Here is an 18148-nt window from a genome sequence, read left to right as displayed (position 1 = left end):
GAGTCTCCTTCTCTGGAGATATTTAAGACCCGCCTGGACGCCTTCCTGTGTGACATGGTGTAGGGAACCTGCTTTGGCAGGGGGTTTGGATTCGATGATCTCTAGAGGTCCCTTCCAACCCCTACAATTCTGTGATTCTGTGATTCTGTGATATTTCTGTCATATTCTCAGGAGCCTGAGATACCTTTACACACCATAACCAAAACCCTACTGAACAACTGAAAACTGAACAGCAAGAAAGCCTACAGAAAAGTGCAAGCAACTCTCATTATATTAATAGAGTACTTATCCCTGAGGAGGCTGAGGTTAAAGGTGAAGATTTACTTCTCAAAGCCTCTGTCCTAAGAGACTACTAAGATATTGGATACAAGTGTTTTGTGTGATGCTATTCAAAAAAGGTATGAGAGCTGAGCGTACTGGAAGCCCCTCATGAGATCAGGCATTTAACAGCCTATATATACAGAGCATAGAGAGTACAGTGCAGTACTATTGCATCAGGACCTCTGCTATGGAGATTGTGTTTGGGCAGGGAGTAGTGGATCTTCAGATGTAGGTGGCAGTCCAGCTGGGCTTCTTAGAAATATGAAAGCCACAACATTTGTTCTCAGTATGCAAGTTGCTTTGTAGCCTAAAATGACTGTAACACAGTTGCAATACTTCTGGCACCAGCATATGTACATGGCAGATCATGAACACAATGTCTGAATTTGTCCTGAATTCTTCAACACTTCAGGCAATTTTTATTCTTAAAGTTACTGGATTCTACAAGCCTCCAGTGTAAACTGTAGTTCTGTCATTAATATCACACATGAGGATATGAACAAGATTATTTTAATATTCTTTGTTCACTTAAAAAAGATGAAAAGATGTTTATCTTATCTCTAAGTAATTGACTCTTATTAAGCAACATTGACAGTAACAGCTTCTTATTATTTTTCTGTTTTATCTGGGATTAAGCAGACTGTAGAAGAAATTTAAGGAGATAGTATACCAGACTCAGAAGTCCAAGTAGCTTGCTAAAAAACATGTACCAATATTTAGGAAATCAGTAATGCCTCAAGCTTTCCCTTTCTGTAAAAGCCATTTTTGTTTTCATGTTGGATTCCATGAATTGTCAGAAGCATTAATTAAAAGTATAAAAATATTTCAGAGTAGAGGGCACATACTTAGCAATGCTTGTGCTGCTTTAAGTCCCATCTGTCTTCTCAAAGTGATTTATTTATTTATTTTTCCTTCAAGTGAAAAATACAAGAATGAGCAACAACAACGAAAAATGATAAAAGAAATAAGCAGATACATAACAAATTATGAGCAAGAAAGAATTACAATGCCTTTGTGGAGACAAGTCTTTCAGTTAACTTATGATACCTTTTGGGATTGCTGTAAAAGTCTGCATTTCATAAAATCAAAAAAATTGCCATTAGTGTAAGTTGCAATGTATTTTTAGATGCCTAAAAATATACATATAATATGGAAATTTCATTTAAGAATAAAACTAACCAAGTGTTCATTATGAACAAGTTGTCCCAGCTTATACTTTTATGTATTAAATTTTATGTGGAGGAAATGTCAGTGCTGAGGATGTTAAAGAATCTACATTTTGGCAGTTGTTTTATTTATTACCACACAAGCACTGAGAAATTTGAAATGGCAAAGAGCTACAATGTACCAAATTTTTGCATCATAAAGTGGTGCTATTGAGCTCTGTGAAATGCTAGGTATAAATAATGTCTGAATTTTATTCTATACCTTTGTCTTTGGATGTCACCAGCAGGGAAATTGATTTCTTTTTTAATTCTTGGGGGACCCTTCCAGACGTTAGACAGAACTACTAGACAGATCAACAAGGAGCTGCAAATGGGATTTTTCTGTAGCCTGGGTGTTACTGAGAATAGCACATAACTGCCAAAATTATTGCTTGTGTTGTAGAACAAATTCTCTGCTGATGTAAAAAGACACAATTCCATTGAATCCAATGACGTTACATCCAATTTATGCCAGGAGAAAATGTAGCTCTTTATCCATTTATCTATAGGTTGGTAGTTGTGACTTAATTTCAAATGAATTATGTTACTGTTCTTGTTCTGTGTCCTTGCAGCACTTTATTACTTAGAAGGCTAGTTCAGCAGAAATAAATAAATATGTGATTTGCAGTATCAGCAAACATCCCAGCCAGGAACAATGTCCTCTCTGCAGTGTTCCAGACTAATTGCCCCCAATTTTCTGCTCTAACCTTCATACCCAATTCGTTCTCTTGCACTAGTCTCCTTATTCTTTTTCCAACCAATCCTCATCTTCATATATTCTCTAATGTCAGCAAATTTTTAACCACCAGTTTTTACGTATTCAGATTCCTTCAGAGAACCACTTCCTCCACAGTGATTATAAGAAATGTGTATTGTATCTACGAAAGTACATTACCTGTTCCTGTAATCTTTTCTTGTTAAACACTTGCTCTGAATTTTTACATTTGATAATATATTATAGTGTTTTTGTTAGCAAATACCATAATAACAAGTGTGTTCTTCATTTACAGGTGCATCATCCAACATTTTTCTAATTTGATAGTGAAAACCTGGCATCAGCTATTATAAGCAGTCTAACTGACATTCATACAAGTTGGAAGATTTTAAAGCTTATTTTAAGGCTGATTGGCAGCAACTTTCTCTTCAAAAACTGAATGCAGTAGCAATAAGTTAATCACAAGCATTAATAAAAATTGTGCTTGAGGTCATTGCTTAGATACTAAAGACCTTTTGATGATTAGAGAATGTGCCTGAAAATTGTTCTGGGCACCTACTTAACAGCCTGTGACTTGGGAAAGCATTAATCCAGAACATTGGCTTCATTTTCTCATTAAGTCTTCTACATTATAGGATGCTGTTTGTGAGATCTGTTTGAATCAGTGGTGCACAGAAAGGATGAAATTAAAGAAACCGGTCTCAGTGAAGTAAGTGGTTTCTAGGTACTTACTTCAGGGGGCACCGGCTGAATTTAGCAGAATTGGTTTCCACAGTCCAGCTGCATTTCTGCTGAGTGGATCAGCCAGGTGTGGAATCTGAGTCTATGACCTTTGCGTGCTTACCCACTGTGAAAGACCGTGGATCATTCTGTTGAATAAAGCATGTTGTTAAAAATTAAAAGAAACAGTCATGAAAGCCATGAAGATTGTAATATGAAAATCTTATGCTTTCAGTTAAGAAAATAACTATTATTTATTTATTTATTTATTTTCAGAGAAGAGGAGAACAGCTGTTGGAAGAGACTGGAAAACAAGACTTCTGAGGAATGGCTGGGGGATTTGGAGTTGTTTAATCTGGATAATGGATAATAGAAGGCCAAGGGGCGATCCTGCCACTCTTTACAACTACATGAAAGGAAATCACAATGAGGAAGGTATCTGTCAGTCTCTTGTCTAAGGTGGCAAGGGGTAAAAGAGGAGGAAAAGGTCTCAAGTTGTACCATGAGAGGTTTAATTAGCAAATTAAAAAGGATGTACAAGAAAGTGGTGGAGTCATCATCCCTGGAGACATGGGTGTGGCAGTAAGGGACAAGGTTTATGATGGGACACAGTAGGTCAGGATGGTGGTTGGACCTGGTCGTCTTGAAGGTCTTTTCCCTCTACATGATTCTATGATTCTATGAAGTATTCCTGACTGAACTTGTCTCTGCCTGTGCTATGTTCAAAGTTAAATTCTGAGCTATCTAACATTGATGTGTTTGCCAAATATGTCCTTTTTCGTTTTTCCTTACAGATTTCTCTGAATATCTTAATTTGTTCAGCTTCTGCAGCATCCTGGTCTGGGGGAATTCTATGCTCGGTTCCTACCTTTTGGATCATATCTCTAATGACTTCCTTATTGTATCATTAAAATAGCTGTACTGTATCAGACTTGTGTCTTATCTGGCTGGCGTTCTTTTTCTAATGTCCCCAGTGGACACTTAAAAAGAACCATTATGAAACAAAATTATTGCTATGGAAAATTTTACTCCTAGGTTCATTTTGTTAGCATTGATAAAGCTTTTGATAAACTCTAGGTTAAAAAAAAATTATAATCTTGCATCATCCATTATAAAATTTTCCTGATTCCTCTTTCATATTGTTGATAGTTCCAGTGGCCCTGTGGTGTTTGCAAACATGGGGGCATAGTGTAATTCTGGCTTTCCTTTAGTCTTTATATGCAAGATTTTAATAGTCTTTTCCTTCTGTCCTGTGTTAGTGTATCAGGCCATATTCACTGGGTAAAATTCTGCAGGAACAGTTATGTTCATCAGAGTAAGAAAACATATTCTTTGATAACTTTTTTAATTTAAAAAAAAAAAAAAAAAAGAAAGAAAAAGAAAAAAGTTCCTATCTAATACAGTTTTTAAAACAATGTTTTAGTGACATTCCTGAGAACTTATTTGATTATTAAATTGTGACTAGAAAAATATGTCTATAAAGTCAGACTGACTACAAAAATATTTTCAGTGCGGGTTGATGGTGCTGCTTTAATATAATGATTAATAATGTGGTGAAATATGCTTTAAAGCCAAATGATGTTGATGTTTTTGAGAAATTGAGATATCCTTGATACTAGTTTTGTACTTCATTTGATGTTACCTTGTGCAGACTTGTCTGTCTTGTTCTTTACTCCAATACTTTCCTACTCATTAGTGTTCATGTAGCATTATGCATGTCTCCATATCAACACTAAGGAACAGGGCGAAATGATGGCACTTCCTTCCATTCTCATGCAGAACCTATTCAAGTACCATCTATTACAAATAAAATATCAGTCGCTATTTATGTGGAACAAGTGAGAGTCAGTACAATAAACAGAATGAATGAGGAAAGAGAGCTTGCTACTGACTTCAGTATTGCTATTTTGTGTTTACAAAAAGACACACATATCTATGAAAATATAGACTTGACAGATATCTAACTGACAGATTTAAGTAATCTACTTATTTTTTTCCTCTAGACATTATCTTCCAATATGGAAGATAATCTGAACTATGTGTCTCCTTTAGAACAGATATCTTCTTTCTGTATTCGATCAGGGAATTCTTTTTGACATGCATTTCATTGAGTTTTCTTAAGTGGCCAAGTATCTGAACATCTATTCAACATAGTGTAATGTTAAGAAACCCACCTGTTTCTGTTATTTCTGTTATGTTGTCATGTTTTGAGTAGATTTCTGTGTGGCCCCTATTATATTCTTACAGTTTTTTTCTACAAAGTGGCCTTACATTTTTCTTCTAGGGTAAAGATTAATCTGTCCTAGTTTAGGCATAAAAAATTAAATTTCTCTAACTCACTATTCTTTCATTATAGTCAATGAAGAAAGATGGGGTCCTCAAGGGAAAGATTCATCTCATGCTAAGATCGGTATCTAGGATAGGTCAGATGAATTGTCCTTTAGAGGTGCCAATTTCTTTCCAGTGACTATCAAGGGAACTTATGATGACTGTTTCAGTCTTACATTTCTAACTTTTAGCTGTCTGAAGTTAAGTGACATAAGCTGTTCTTCCTTAACATTACATTTTATTTTTTTTTTTAAGGACATGAATAATTAATTCCCTTCAGAAAATATTACCTTGAAGACAATAATATTTTGACTGAGACCTAAAATGTTAAAACAATTAAAAGTGCATATATTTAGAATATTGTATGTTCCTCTGGCAGAATCATGGGAGATCTGATGAAACAAGCTAGAATATTACTACTCAGAGGAGCATTATCTGTTCTCCTGGGTATGTTATCAGGATTTTATACATATAGAAAAATAAAGTTTTAAATTTTTTTTACAGAATTGCAGAATTATCTAAACACTTTTAGGAATGGTTCAGAAATTATAATTTTCTTTTGAAGCCATTTTTGCTGACTGGATTTTTAAATAAATACCCCTTCCTCGTACACTGCTTTTATTTGTTGTCCTTTGCTATGGACTGTGACATACAGAAAGTGGCATTTCATGGAGAAGGGGGTGGAACTTGGAGCAGGAGGAAAAAGGTGTTCTCATCTCCTGTTACATTCTTAAAAATGGAGTAAGCCTTTTGGGGTTGTTTGCCTGAGAACACTTTTATGATTAAATCAGATTAATTTCTTAATGTGAATTGGAGGTGGTTTAAATGCTTCATTATAATTCTACCCTAATACACTTTTCATCCGTTTTTAGTGGGATTCATCTAACTTAACTTCAGAGATTTGTAGTGGTGACATCTACATTTGACTTAGCCATTGTAAGCTCCCTTTGTAATCAAGGGACAAATATGATCTTTCAGGGTGCAATACTTCTGACCAATTTTAGATGCTTGCTTTAAAATGAGATGAACAGTGCTCCTAGTGTTTCCATTTTAAAGCATGGCTAGAAAGTGTGATTAACTCAGGTGCAGGTACCAAATGTATTTCTCTGTTACTCATCAATGCACCTCGAGGACAAAATAATATCAAATGACTCCAACTGGCCAAAAAGTTACGCTGAAGAGTCTCAAAACTGTTTGATGACCCTCAGCTCTTCAGCATTGCATAATGCTAATCTGTTGCTGTGATATCATTTTATATCTGTGACATCGTACAAGTATTTATGTCTCGAAGGTGGCACTGACTGATGATAAAATCAATTTCAGCTGTGTAGAAAGAATTGTTAAGTCTGATATTTATTTATTTATTTATTTATTTATTTATTTATTTATTTATTTATTTTGTAAAGAGCTTGGAACTAATTTTCACTTACTAGAAAATTAACAATGAGATGCTAAGAACATTTTCTTAATTTCTCAAGATTTTGAATATAGCCACAATTCATTGTGAATACTTTTATTTATAAGCAGGTACCTATATTTTACTATCTGGTCTATAATTTTTCTGACTACAAATACTTTCTGAAAGATTTTATCACTGCTACAGACTTGCTTTATTCTAATTAGATTATATTTCTTCTTCCTAACTTTGAGAAACAAATTTCTTCTATTTTTCTGAACTCCTCCATCAGCCGGAAATAAATGAGTACTTTGCCACAGTGTTACCTTTTTGTTGTTTACATGGAACTAATGAAGGTTTTTAAGTATATGAAGGAAATAAAACAAGGTTTTCTTGTTTATTTGTTTGTTTATAAGAAGGATTTTGCATTTTAACCCTCTAATTAATTTTACTTTCCATTTCCAAACATCTATCCATTTACTTCAGTTTAGTTTTCCAGACACCAGTTTCCCAGTCTTTTATGTCACCTAATAGTTTTCTTCCTCACAGTGCTTTTATTTTTGCTCTTTTCTACTCATCAGAATTTGTAATCACCTCTGTGTTTATATTTGTGCTAGGAAAACTGCATCCACTGCCAGGACAGAAAAACATTATGAAAAAAATAAATAATAAACTGATCAATAATTTATTTCTCATTTTTATGCTCTTATATATCTATTTTTGTTTGAATAATAATTTCTTTTTATGATACTGTTTTTGTTTAGATAAGCTGGAGTACCAAGCACTCTTGCCCTTAGTAGTCCGCAAGTTACTACATACCAGCTCTAACTACACCGTACACTTCAAAGGGATACTAAGAGAAAATGTGGTCTGGGATCACTTGTGAAATCCTGTGTCATTCACTAAATGAAACTGAACAAGAATCTGTTGGAGAGGCTGATATATAACAGCCCAGCCTTTCTTCATTTTACTGTTTTTTAGCAAATAAATACTGAGACATGATTAAATGTTTTAATTATTAAAAAAAAATACATAGAGGATTATGTCAACCACTATGTGTGTTTTGTTTTTCTTTCTTCATGTTGTTTATATTAGCCCACTTGTCATGGGTTTTCTACTGCTACTGGTGATCCTACACTAATGTGCAAAAAGACATGAGACCAGGTTGGCAGAATATATGAGTAGGATACTGGACTTTGAAACTACACTTATTTTTCAATCTTTATACCTTTTAATTTATGTATTTTAATGCTGCATAGTAGCCGAGCAGAAGCAGACCCAATTTCCTGCACATCCAGTATGCACTCAAAACATGACTGATGATTCATCTTTCACTCTTATTTTCCACCTGCTACCAGAGATTTTGCATTCCTGTTCCTATAGAGATCCAGCTGCACATGAAAGCTAAACACTGAACTGAGCTGGACTCTAAAATTCAGATGTGAATTTCCTCAGTGTGAGCTGCAAATGCAGCACACGTCCCTCACTGTTTGGGTGAATCCACTTATCCACTAGGTACTATAGATATAAAGCACTGCAGACATTAATTCTTTTAAGGAAATAAGCTTGTTCAGCAAAGCCTCCAGACTTCCAGGAATTGGCCTAGCATATGGTCTAAGTTAATAGATGCTTTTTATCACTAATGAGGGAGGTCTGCATCCAGAAATATATATGGAATGTCTTCTGTGGACAAACTTTACACAGACCCATATAAATACAAAAAGATTTTGTAGGTCATTTCTAAACTGTCTTTAGTCATTGCAGAACTATTTAGGCATGTGCTTTTGTCAAGATCTGTGATATGGTCTGTTAGGTCCAAGTGTCTGTTTGGAATGAAGTGAGACCAGAAGGATCATGTTACCATGTTCAGGAGCTAACAGCACAGCAGTGGTAAGTGCTTTAGGTTGCTCTGTGCAACTCTATTCTTTTTGCATAAGAGAGAACTGAGGGGAAATAAGTACGATGGGGTCAATTCCCCTGCAGAGACTAAACAGAAATTGAACTGTGATTAATTATCTTTATAATTATTTAATGACTATAAACATTATATATATGTGTGTATGTGTTTCTGTGTTTCTTAGAGCTATAAATCCAGTAATTCCTGAATCTCCTGATTCAGATTGTAGTGCAGTTTTAGCACTCAGTATATTCTGTCTGCACAATCTATAAATGAGTTAAAGAAGTCTTTTTCTTTTTCCCCTTACTTTATCAGCTTTGTAATAATACAGAGTTTAATTGACCTCTCTGCAACATAATTTCTAATTCTGAAATAAAATGTGAAAATTAAAATTTTGTGTTGATAGACCTTAATGAATCATCCTAAAATAACTGGCTCAAACAAGTCAGAACACTTGCAGCACGTTTAGTTTGTCAAGAATTCATTTCTTGTCTGAGAGATGGATGAAGTTTCCTATTGTGGAGAATGAAGAGTACTAGTGTTACGTCCTTCTTTTTTATAGATGATTTACAGTTGTGATGAAAGGTCACAAATTTCAGTGCTCCTTTTCTGCTTCTTTCAGTTCTTATAAATGAAACTCTCAGAACAGGGCTAATAAGACATCTGAGAGCACACTTTGTCAGTCAGTTCTCCTACCATTATCTTTGTGATTCAAATGACCACAATTAAGATATATTATAATTTTGTCATTTGTATCATCTGTGGTGTAAAGTTTAGTGCCTAGTGATTTAACGTACCACTTTTGGATCACTACAGTGGATTTTGAATCAATCCCTGTATAATCTATCATCCTTAGTCTTCTTCAACATTCCCCTTGTTGTTGACCTTGGCATGTGGACAAATTCTTACCAAAAAAAAAAAAAGAAAAAGAAAAAAGAGAGAGAGCCTGCTATTCATCTATCTGCCAGATAAGAAATGTTGGCTAATGTGATACTATATACTGCAAATGAAAATTTGTCTTGATTCAGAAACAAAACTTGTTCATTATTGAAACAGTCATTGACATAAGTATAGACACCACAGGGGGAACTTACTTGAGATACTAAATACTGTTGTATTTGTTACCCATTAGAACTGAATTATGAAGAAGTTATTATGATATAGGATATAAAACCATCTTTAGGACTATGATAGTTCTTCCCAAAGGAGATCAAAAGGACTGATAATTATAATACAAATTTCTCTACTCAAGTTTAGTGTGAGTGCAAATATGTGAAAAGTAATAGTCCTCAAAGTTATAGGCAAAAGAAGATGGTGTAGGAAACAAAATATTGTTGAAGTTTTCCTCTTCCATCGTTAGCAAATGTTTTCAGAAAAGCATCTTAAAGAGATGGGGAAGGGGTGCTCTAAAGAACAGAATTCCATAATAGGCATTGGCTTCAGATTACCTGGATTTATTTTTGTCTGCAATTTTTCTAGATATGCTGGGGTGAATCATTTTCTAAGCTTTTGTTTCAAAGTTATGGATAGAACAGGGATAATGGAAATGGTAATTACAGAGTTTTTAAGTGTTTTATTGTCAAGAAATCAGAAAAACACAATTAAAAAAACTAGCAACCAGAGAGATAAAAATGAGTGTTTTGCTATACAAACTGCAGAAATGATTAAGAGAAATAATTAAATGAGGTAGATATCTTAAATACTTCAAAGAATTATTGGCTGAATTAATGCAAACAATCTATCCACTACTTAAAATTTTGAATAATTGTTATAGTAGTCAATCCTTTTATGCAGCTCTGGAGAAGAAACTAGGAAAGAATGCCAGGGCTCTAACAGTCTTCAGGAATTGGATGAGCCATCATGGTGCTTCAGAATCAACTGCGCTACATGAGCGACATGAGCTACAACTGACATCTAGCTTCAAGGATTCCAGTGATGGAGTCTTTGCAGTCTTTCCACGAAAATGACTGCATGGCTTAGCTATATTTTCCATAAGATATGTGATGTAATGCCTCGTCTCAATATATCTTGCTTCTGTTAATGTTGATTATTCATGTTGAGTTTACTAACTCAGTACAGTTCTTATTCAGTTCTACATAACTTTGGATTTGAAGGCTCGTGTTCCTCAGATTTTTACTTCATTATGCTAAATAAATACATTCATTCCACTGATTATATCTTTTTGTTTTGTTTGGTCTGTCTTATTCTTCTCTTATGGATTATCACTAATTAGTCCACCTTCTTGAAGGTATTGAAATCTTACTGCTCCTGCCCAAGACCTTGCCAGTTCTGTGTATGTCCATATGTATTTTTCATATGAAAAGACTTCTAGATGCTACACCAAGTAGAGGAGAAATGGTAATAACATGCAGTTACATTACAAGAGGTGAAACTTCTGCAGTTCTTTCTAAAAGCAGATTTCTAGAAGCTTTATGGCATACATATAACATTCATTTTCTTCACATTTCATGGTATTCGTAGCTCATTCATGCATTCCTTGAAGACTCAAAATCTTAATATGAAGGTATTTTCTCCTAGAATTAAGAAGACCTTACAACCACTTTTATTTATAGCAAAGTCTGTTTGGTGTAAGTGAAGTCAAAATTCAGCACTTTAATCTGTGGGTTTAACTGTGACATTTGTAGCTTTTTATTATTTTTAAATAGAATTCTTTTTGCTAGAATTTAGTTCAAAATGTGTTTTGTTGTTTTTCTTTTTAACAGATATAATTAGGTTGCTAAGCATTAACAGTTAATTATCATATTAATAAATAGTTATTACTCTCATTTTATATTGAACCAAGCTAAAGCAGTATTATTATGCATGCATTGCTCTTAGGCAACGTAATTGTCCTTAAAGAAAATCATTACAATTTAAATGAAATTGGGAGCAACTGGTTAGGGAAAGCTGTAGGGCATACAGAATACATACCAGGCACAGAACTGTAATTTCCCCAAATCACGTCTTTTCAGCAATTTTACATTACAGGATTATTTCTGTTTAGTTAAGAGAAAAACAGATTTTTTTTTTATTTTTTTTTTTATTATTTTTTTGCCTTGCAATTTAGTAAGGTCATAATTTAACCAAAGACAAGCTATTTTCTTCAGTGAAAGGTAATGTAGAGTCACTACACTGTGTTATTTAGTACAGGTTAAGAAACTATGATCAGCATTTAAAAATTATTTTATTTCACACTATAATCCAGGGAATGGAAGTGCTGTGACACTTGCACGTGCTGCCTAAGGAATGAGAATCGTAGACTGAAAGCTACTGTACTCTGAGTGATATCTGATGTAACATATATTCCAATTGGAAACAACTGTGCTTTTTTTCTGAAGAGATTTTTCTTACTTTCTCATATTCTTTCTCTGTGTTTAACATATTCACTAAAGAACTGTTATTCTCTTTGACATTTTTTGTCATATAAAGGTTAATTATTTGACTTGATCTCTTTGTCATCTGTTAAAATACAAGGATTATGAACACTTATTTCTGGCATTTTCTTAGATTTATAATTAATTAATGTTTTATATTGCCATAAACATCTCCTTAGTTTAAGTGAATTACTCACATTTAAGAAAAGGTTATATCATCTGTGGGTGCTAGAGAATCTTCTAATGAATTAGCCAATAGCTCAAAATTAACTTTATTAACAAGATAATTTGGCAAATGTAACACATGGCAAATGGTATGGCTCATACAGTGCAGTAACAGACAAATCTACAACCTGTCTACTTTTCGGCAGCAAAATACGTTATTTTCTTTCTTTCTCTCTTTTTTTTTTTTTTTTTTTTTTTTTTTTGTAAAAGAATGCAAAAAATTCCTCTGACTTGCACTACTGCCTGTCTTACGTTTTCTTTTTCATACCATTTGAATGTTTCTTTTCTCACATCCACTAGGCTAAACTCAGAACAACTCATCAGCATGTGTTCGAATTGTGATGACAAAAGACCTCAGTAGTGATACAGATCAAGCCTGATGAACAAGTTCATCTAAAATTTATCTGTGCCTCTCTTCCTAAACTGAAAAATAAAATAAAATAAAATAAAATAAAATAAAATAAAATAAAATAAAATAAAATAAAATAAAATAAAATAAAATAAAATAAAACAACACATTAATTACATGTGGTTTGTAATCCAGATAAAGTGTATCAGAAAAGCAATATATTTATGCCTACCACAATACAGGCTGATCTACACACAAAGCTAAATCAGTTGTCTTTGACAAGAGCTCATTCTTCTGACTTGAAGATAAGCTTTTCAGGGTCAGGTCCTTGTTCCCAGTGTTAACAGAGAGTACTGTTTTTAGTCCTTGACATAAACCAGAATAGAATCAGACCTCTTTGCTGCGGTGACTGCTACTATCTACATCACCAGAATATGCTTCTGTTACTTTCTAGTCATACTTGTTTTAAAAAATATGAAAGAAACTTCTTTCATATTGTGAGCTACAAAACGTGGTATCCTTTATTTCTAGTTTTATTGGCATTTGAAGCCTATGATTTACTGCTAGTATCTGAATTTGTGACATTATACAGTGTTCTTGTCATCCTTCTTTTTAACCTTGTGCAGTTGGACTGTCTGAAAAGGAAAGTCATCAAGGCTGTCACTGAGGAGTTATGGCACTACCAGTTTAGCTGGGAAGCAAGAACTTCTGATTTGGCAGTGTGCTGCTGCCAAAAGAGCCACCTGAACTTAGTTCAGATAACTGCTCTGTAATAGATAATAGGTCTTTGACTGTAAAGCTGTAATTACTGCAACATTGATTGTGTTACCAAAATACTGTAATGTTAGGAATTTATGGAGAATGTGCATTGTTCACAGCAAATGTTCTAAGGTATTTTTGGTAAACAAAATCAAGCCATCACATTCAAATTTAATTTCAAAAATTAAGGCTTGGGAATGAATTCTATTGTTGCTGCTTACATCAAACAGAAAGACAAATTGAAGAGTTGGACAATAGAACCTAGTCACGTAACCATTAGAGATAATTGACAGAATTTGGTCCAAAGCTCTATTCCAGAAGGAAAGGTAAATATAACTATTTTGTTAGATGTGTGGCTGATATGTGTATATTTGCAGTAGCTCATTTGGTAGTAATGTCTTTAGACCTAAGTAAGACTTTAGCTGAGGCAATCAAAGGTATATTATATAAGTCTGGAATGCTTCATTTGAAGCCAGAAAACTCTCTATTTGTGCCTAATAGAGAATAATAATAATTTTGATCCTGTAGAACCATGCATGTTTTAAGAGGTGGTCATCCCAAATGCAGATTATTGATACAGAACAATAAGATCTAGTAGATATAAGGAAGGGGAGTTGAAAAATAGTGGTTGGATAGTATCATCTCTTCACAGTCATGTCATTAAAGTGCTGTGATTTGGGAACTTTCCCAAATATCATTGTTAAGCTATTTTCCAGTCTTCCCAAGTTCATTATGGAATATCCTTTCAGTCTAATTATGTTAACTTTTAGGCTCATTTTTTTCCTTCCCTATTTTCTGTTCTTTCTATAGCCAGAATTATTACTAAAGAATCAGGAAATACTGCATATCAAACACAGACAGAAAATCTATTTTTCCTTACTTTTCTTGGTGAAGGATTGACCTAGTATTTCTATTTGATGTACGGCAAACACAGTTAATGAAATGAACCTACTAGAACTATTTTACAAGTGACAATCCCTGGCAAGCTGTGATATCAGTAAAAGTGAAGTGTTTGTATGGGGCAGCGTATTCTTGTTTTGCCTGGGAGAATATGGCAGTTCTTATATCTTGTGATGTTGCACCACAGAAACAAGGACAGAATTATTAATCTTGCATAAAAACAGATGTACAGAGATTGTACACAATCAATTGTCTTTGGTTTTGATATTACTATAATGCTCTTTTTGTAGTTGTTTCGTTTTCTACAAAAATATGAATTAAAATATCACCTTAGTAGTCACTGTTCATAGATATTCGTGATTCCTGATGCTAGCCAATAGTTCCCAAAGAACTTTGTGTGAATATACTTATTAAATGGTTTTTATGAGTCTCAGACTGTAATATTAGACTAAGCTGTACTGATCAGCAATCTGTGATATATTTCATTTAGCCTCAAGATATAATTCTTTTATCCTCTAGAGTTACTGAAGAGAGACACTATTAGCAATAAAACTGTTTTACATTTTATCAAATAAATTCTGTCTGACTATATACACAAATCAATTCCTGTGATATTTTTGAAGAGATGTAAGGTAGTTTGTTCTCCAGAAATTGAATTTAACTAATGATGACTGACTGCAAATATTATAGATTTTATTTAATTTTTATCAGGAACACTCAATTACCTTGAGAAATACAAAATTCTTAGTACTGAGTGAAAGTTATATATTTTTTTTCTTTTTTTTTTCTTTTTCTTTTTTTTTTTTCTGTATGTGCATAATTTTCTTATATCATCTTTAATATCAGTAGTATTTCTTTAATACTAACTGAATTTGTGAATGCTTTTGTTTTGGAAAGGAATGCTTTCTTTTGCATTTGAGATTTATTTATATATTTGCTTCCATAGAATCATTGAAGCATAGAATGGCCTGGGTTGAGAAGGACCATGATGATCATCTAGTTTCAACCCCCCTGCTATTCACAGTATCACCAACCACGAGACCAGGCTGCCCAGAACCACATCTAGCCTGGCAATGAATGCCTCCAGGAATGAGGCATCCACAACCTCCTTGGGCAACGCATTCCACTGTGTCATAGAATCATAGACTCATAGAATCACAAGGTTGGAAAGAACCTACAAGATCATCTAGTCCAGTCGTCCTATTACCGTAGCTACAACAAATCACTAAACCATATCCTGTAGCTCCTCATCCAGATGCCTCTTAAACACTACCAGGGATAGACATTCCACCACCTTCCTGGGCACGCCATTCCAGTGCCTGACCACTCTCTGAGAGAAAAAGTTATTTCTTATGTCTAATCTAAATTTCCTCTACTACAACTTGTTGCCATTTCCTCATGTCCTGTTTGTTGCCTGGGAGAAGAGGCCAAGATCCTCCTCATCATAATCTTCCTTCAGACACTTGTAGAGTACAGTGATGTCTCCCCTGAGCCTCCTCTTATCCAGACTAAACAATCCCAGCTCCCTGAGCTGCTCCTCATAAGACTCGTGCTCCAGACCCCTCACCTGTTTCATTGCCTTTCTCTGGATACGTTCCAGGGCCTCTGTGTCACCACCTTCTGTGTGAAAATTTTCCTCCTAATATCTAACCTAAACTTCCCCTGTCTCAGTTCGAAAACATTCTCCCATATCCTATCACTATCCACCCCCATAAACAGCCATTACCCCTCCTTTTTATATGCTCCCCTCAAGTACTGGAAGGCCACAATTAGGCCTTCTCCAAGCTAAACAGGCCCAGTTCCCTCAACCTAACCTCATACGAAAGGTGCTCAAACCCTCTGATCATCTTAGTGGCCCTTCTCTGGACCGGCTTTAAGAGCTCCACGTCCTTCCTGTACTGGGGGTACCAGGCCTGGATGCAGTACTCAGATGGGGCCTCACAAGAACCAATCTGTAAGACCTATACTACAGTACTTCATAGTTTATGTTGCAACAAAATTTCCATGCAAATCTTGATTTTTCCTTGTCTTGAATTTAAAAGTTATGAAAAGTATCCTTCTTACATAGTTGGATTTCTACCATTTTTTTTATGAGCTCAGTATTGGATTTGTGTTTCAATCATAGGCATCAAAATGCTTACTACTGAAAATGCCTTTCAATTTTTTTCTTTTAATAGGTGAGAATGTAGGAAGAGAGAAAATATTTTTATGTACCAATGCAGTTGATATCCATTCACAGGATCAGAGAGTAGCTGATTGAAATCCAGTTTCAAACACCACTAGCGATTAATCGTGAGAGACAGAATGATGCACCTGCTGAGGAAAAGGATGAAGTTTTGGGCTCTTTTTCCTGTTACCTGGTAGAAATAGTTTTCAGGCAAAAGCATTCTGCCAAAGAGGGTTTTCAGTGGAGAAATGATTATATACAATACAAAAATACATTAATTGTCAAAATATATCACCCAGTGAATAAAAACAGAATAATTGAAAAACTGGATGTATTATAGTTTAGGTAATAGTTACAGATGTCTTTGTTTTGTGCATCCCTAATTTCATTTTGAGGCAGTGAATACTGTGTGATTTGTAACTCCTCTAGTGCATCCAGAGTCTTATCAGTCTTGGAGGGTATCAGGTGATGTTCTGGTAAAAGTTTAGACCATGTAAACAGATGAGAAAAAAAGTAAAAACAATGCAGCAAGGAGGAGACAGGAGAGAGAGAACAAGAGGAACAGTGGGAAATTAAGAAGGGAACCTGAGAAACAGGAAAGTGGAGGGGGTATTCTGGTATAAGAAACATAAGGGAAAATGTTAAAAAATCAAATAAATAAATAAATAAATCTTAGACTTTAGAGGTTTTCTTTCTTTCCTTCCTTATGTCCTGTCCCTGAAGGTGTTCAAGGCAAGGTTGGATGGGACCCTGGGCAATCTGATCTAGTATAGCACTTGATCTAGCAGCTGGCAGCCCTATCTGTGGCAATGGCGTTGGAAGTTGATGATCCTTGAGGTCCCTTCTAACTCAAACCATTCTATGATTCTACGATTCTATGATTCTACGGTTACTTCCTCCATTCTTTTGCTACTTTTGACTACAAACTTCTCAGAGCAGCTGGAGGAAATCAACCCTCTGTATGCTTGAATGAATCTCTGGGCAATACAATTGAGTCATCAATGAGTTTAGTGTGCAGCAGGAGAAAGATGATACTGAAATAAAATGTTCCAGTGTGTATTTGTGTAGTGTCTAGCATAATGGGCCTCTGCTCCTGACTGAGGCCTCTGAGCATTCCAGTGATGTAAATATTAACTAATAATAATAAAAGGACAAGCACTTTATTTGCATCCATGTTGCCATCTGTTGCATAGACTGCATCAATACTAAGTATGTTTAACTTCATTTGCTTTTCTCTAAGCAGTACACTTTATTTGCTGCAAAGAACCTGACAATTTTAAAAACTTACAGAAAATTTTAAGCATTGAAAAATATTGGCAGTATTTTTAAAATTTCCTAGTTAGTAAGCAGTAGCAGTAGACTAGAATTATAAGTAACATATGGATACAGTAGATAATATCAACGCAATTAAAAAAATACCTTATTATAGTATTGGTGAAAAGAAGATGCTAGTTATTTGTGCAGCGAATAAAAGTATTTGTCTTAGGTGATGTATCATTACTAACGTAAATTAGAATATTCATGATATATTAGTAAAATACAGCCCCCAATAGTTACTACCATGTTTGCAAGAAAGAAGAAACAACAAATTTGGATGTGGAAGTTGACTAAGCATGGCTGGTGTGACCTCATGACTCTACTGAAAGATTTGTGCAATGCTTCTTTAGTCCAGAAGGGTACACTGATAATCTGTTCTCTGCACCACCAGAGATAAAAATGCCCAACAACACTTTTAAACTGGTTTAAGATCTCAAGTATATTAAAACAGAAGATACCATATGCAATTAAAAAG

General features: G+C 34.5%; 1 long non-coding RNA gene across 6 annotated transcripts in view; it reads left to right on the top strand.

Annotated features, from left to right (window-relative positions):
• LOC107308078 (uncharacterized) overlaps positions 1 to 10945 on the top strand; it is a 37216-nt gene extending 26271 nt beyond the window's left edge. For 3 of the 6 annotated variants that reach the window (XR_014948523.1, XR_014948517.1, XR_004305929.2), the window contains 2 exons: positions 3238 to 8575; positions 10377 to 10945. This is a non-coding gene — a long non-coding RNA (uncharacterized LOC107308078). Of the gene's footprint in view, positions 1 to 2536; positions 2951 to 3237; positions 8576 to 10376 lie in introns of all 6 variants that reach the window. The other 3 variants (XR_014948526.1, XR_001552631.3, XR_004305931.2) reach the window with 3 other exon arrangements.
• The last annotated feature ends 7203 nt before the right edge of the window (positions 10946 to 18148 follow it).

The sequence above is a fragment of the Coturnix japonica genome, chromosome 1, assembly GCF_054131305.1.
Source record: "Coturnix japonica strain WE chromosome 1, WE-NBRP24, whole genome shotgun sequence".
NCBI lineage: Eukaryota > Metazoa > Chordata > Aves > Galliformes > Phasianidae > Coturnix > Coturnix japonica.
The sequence above is the reverse complement of the archived record's forward strand: the minus strand, read 5'-3'. Positions and strand labels throughout refer to the sequence as shown.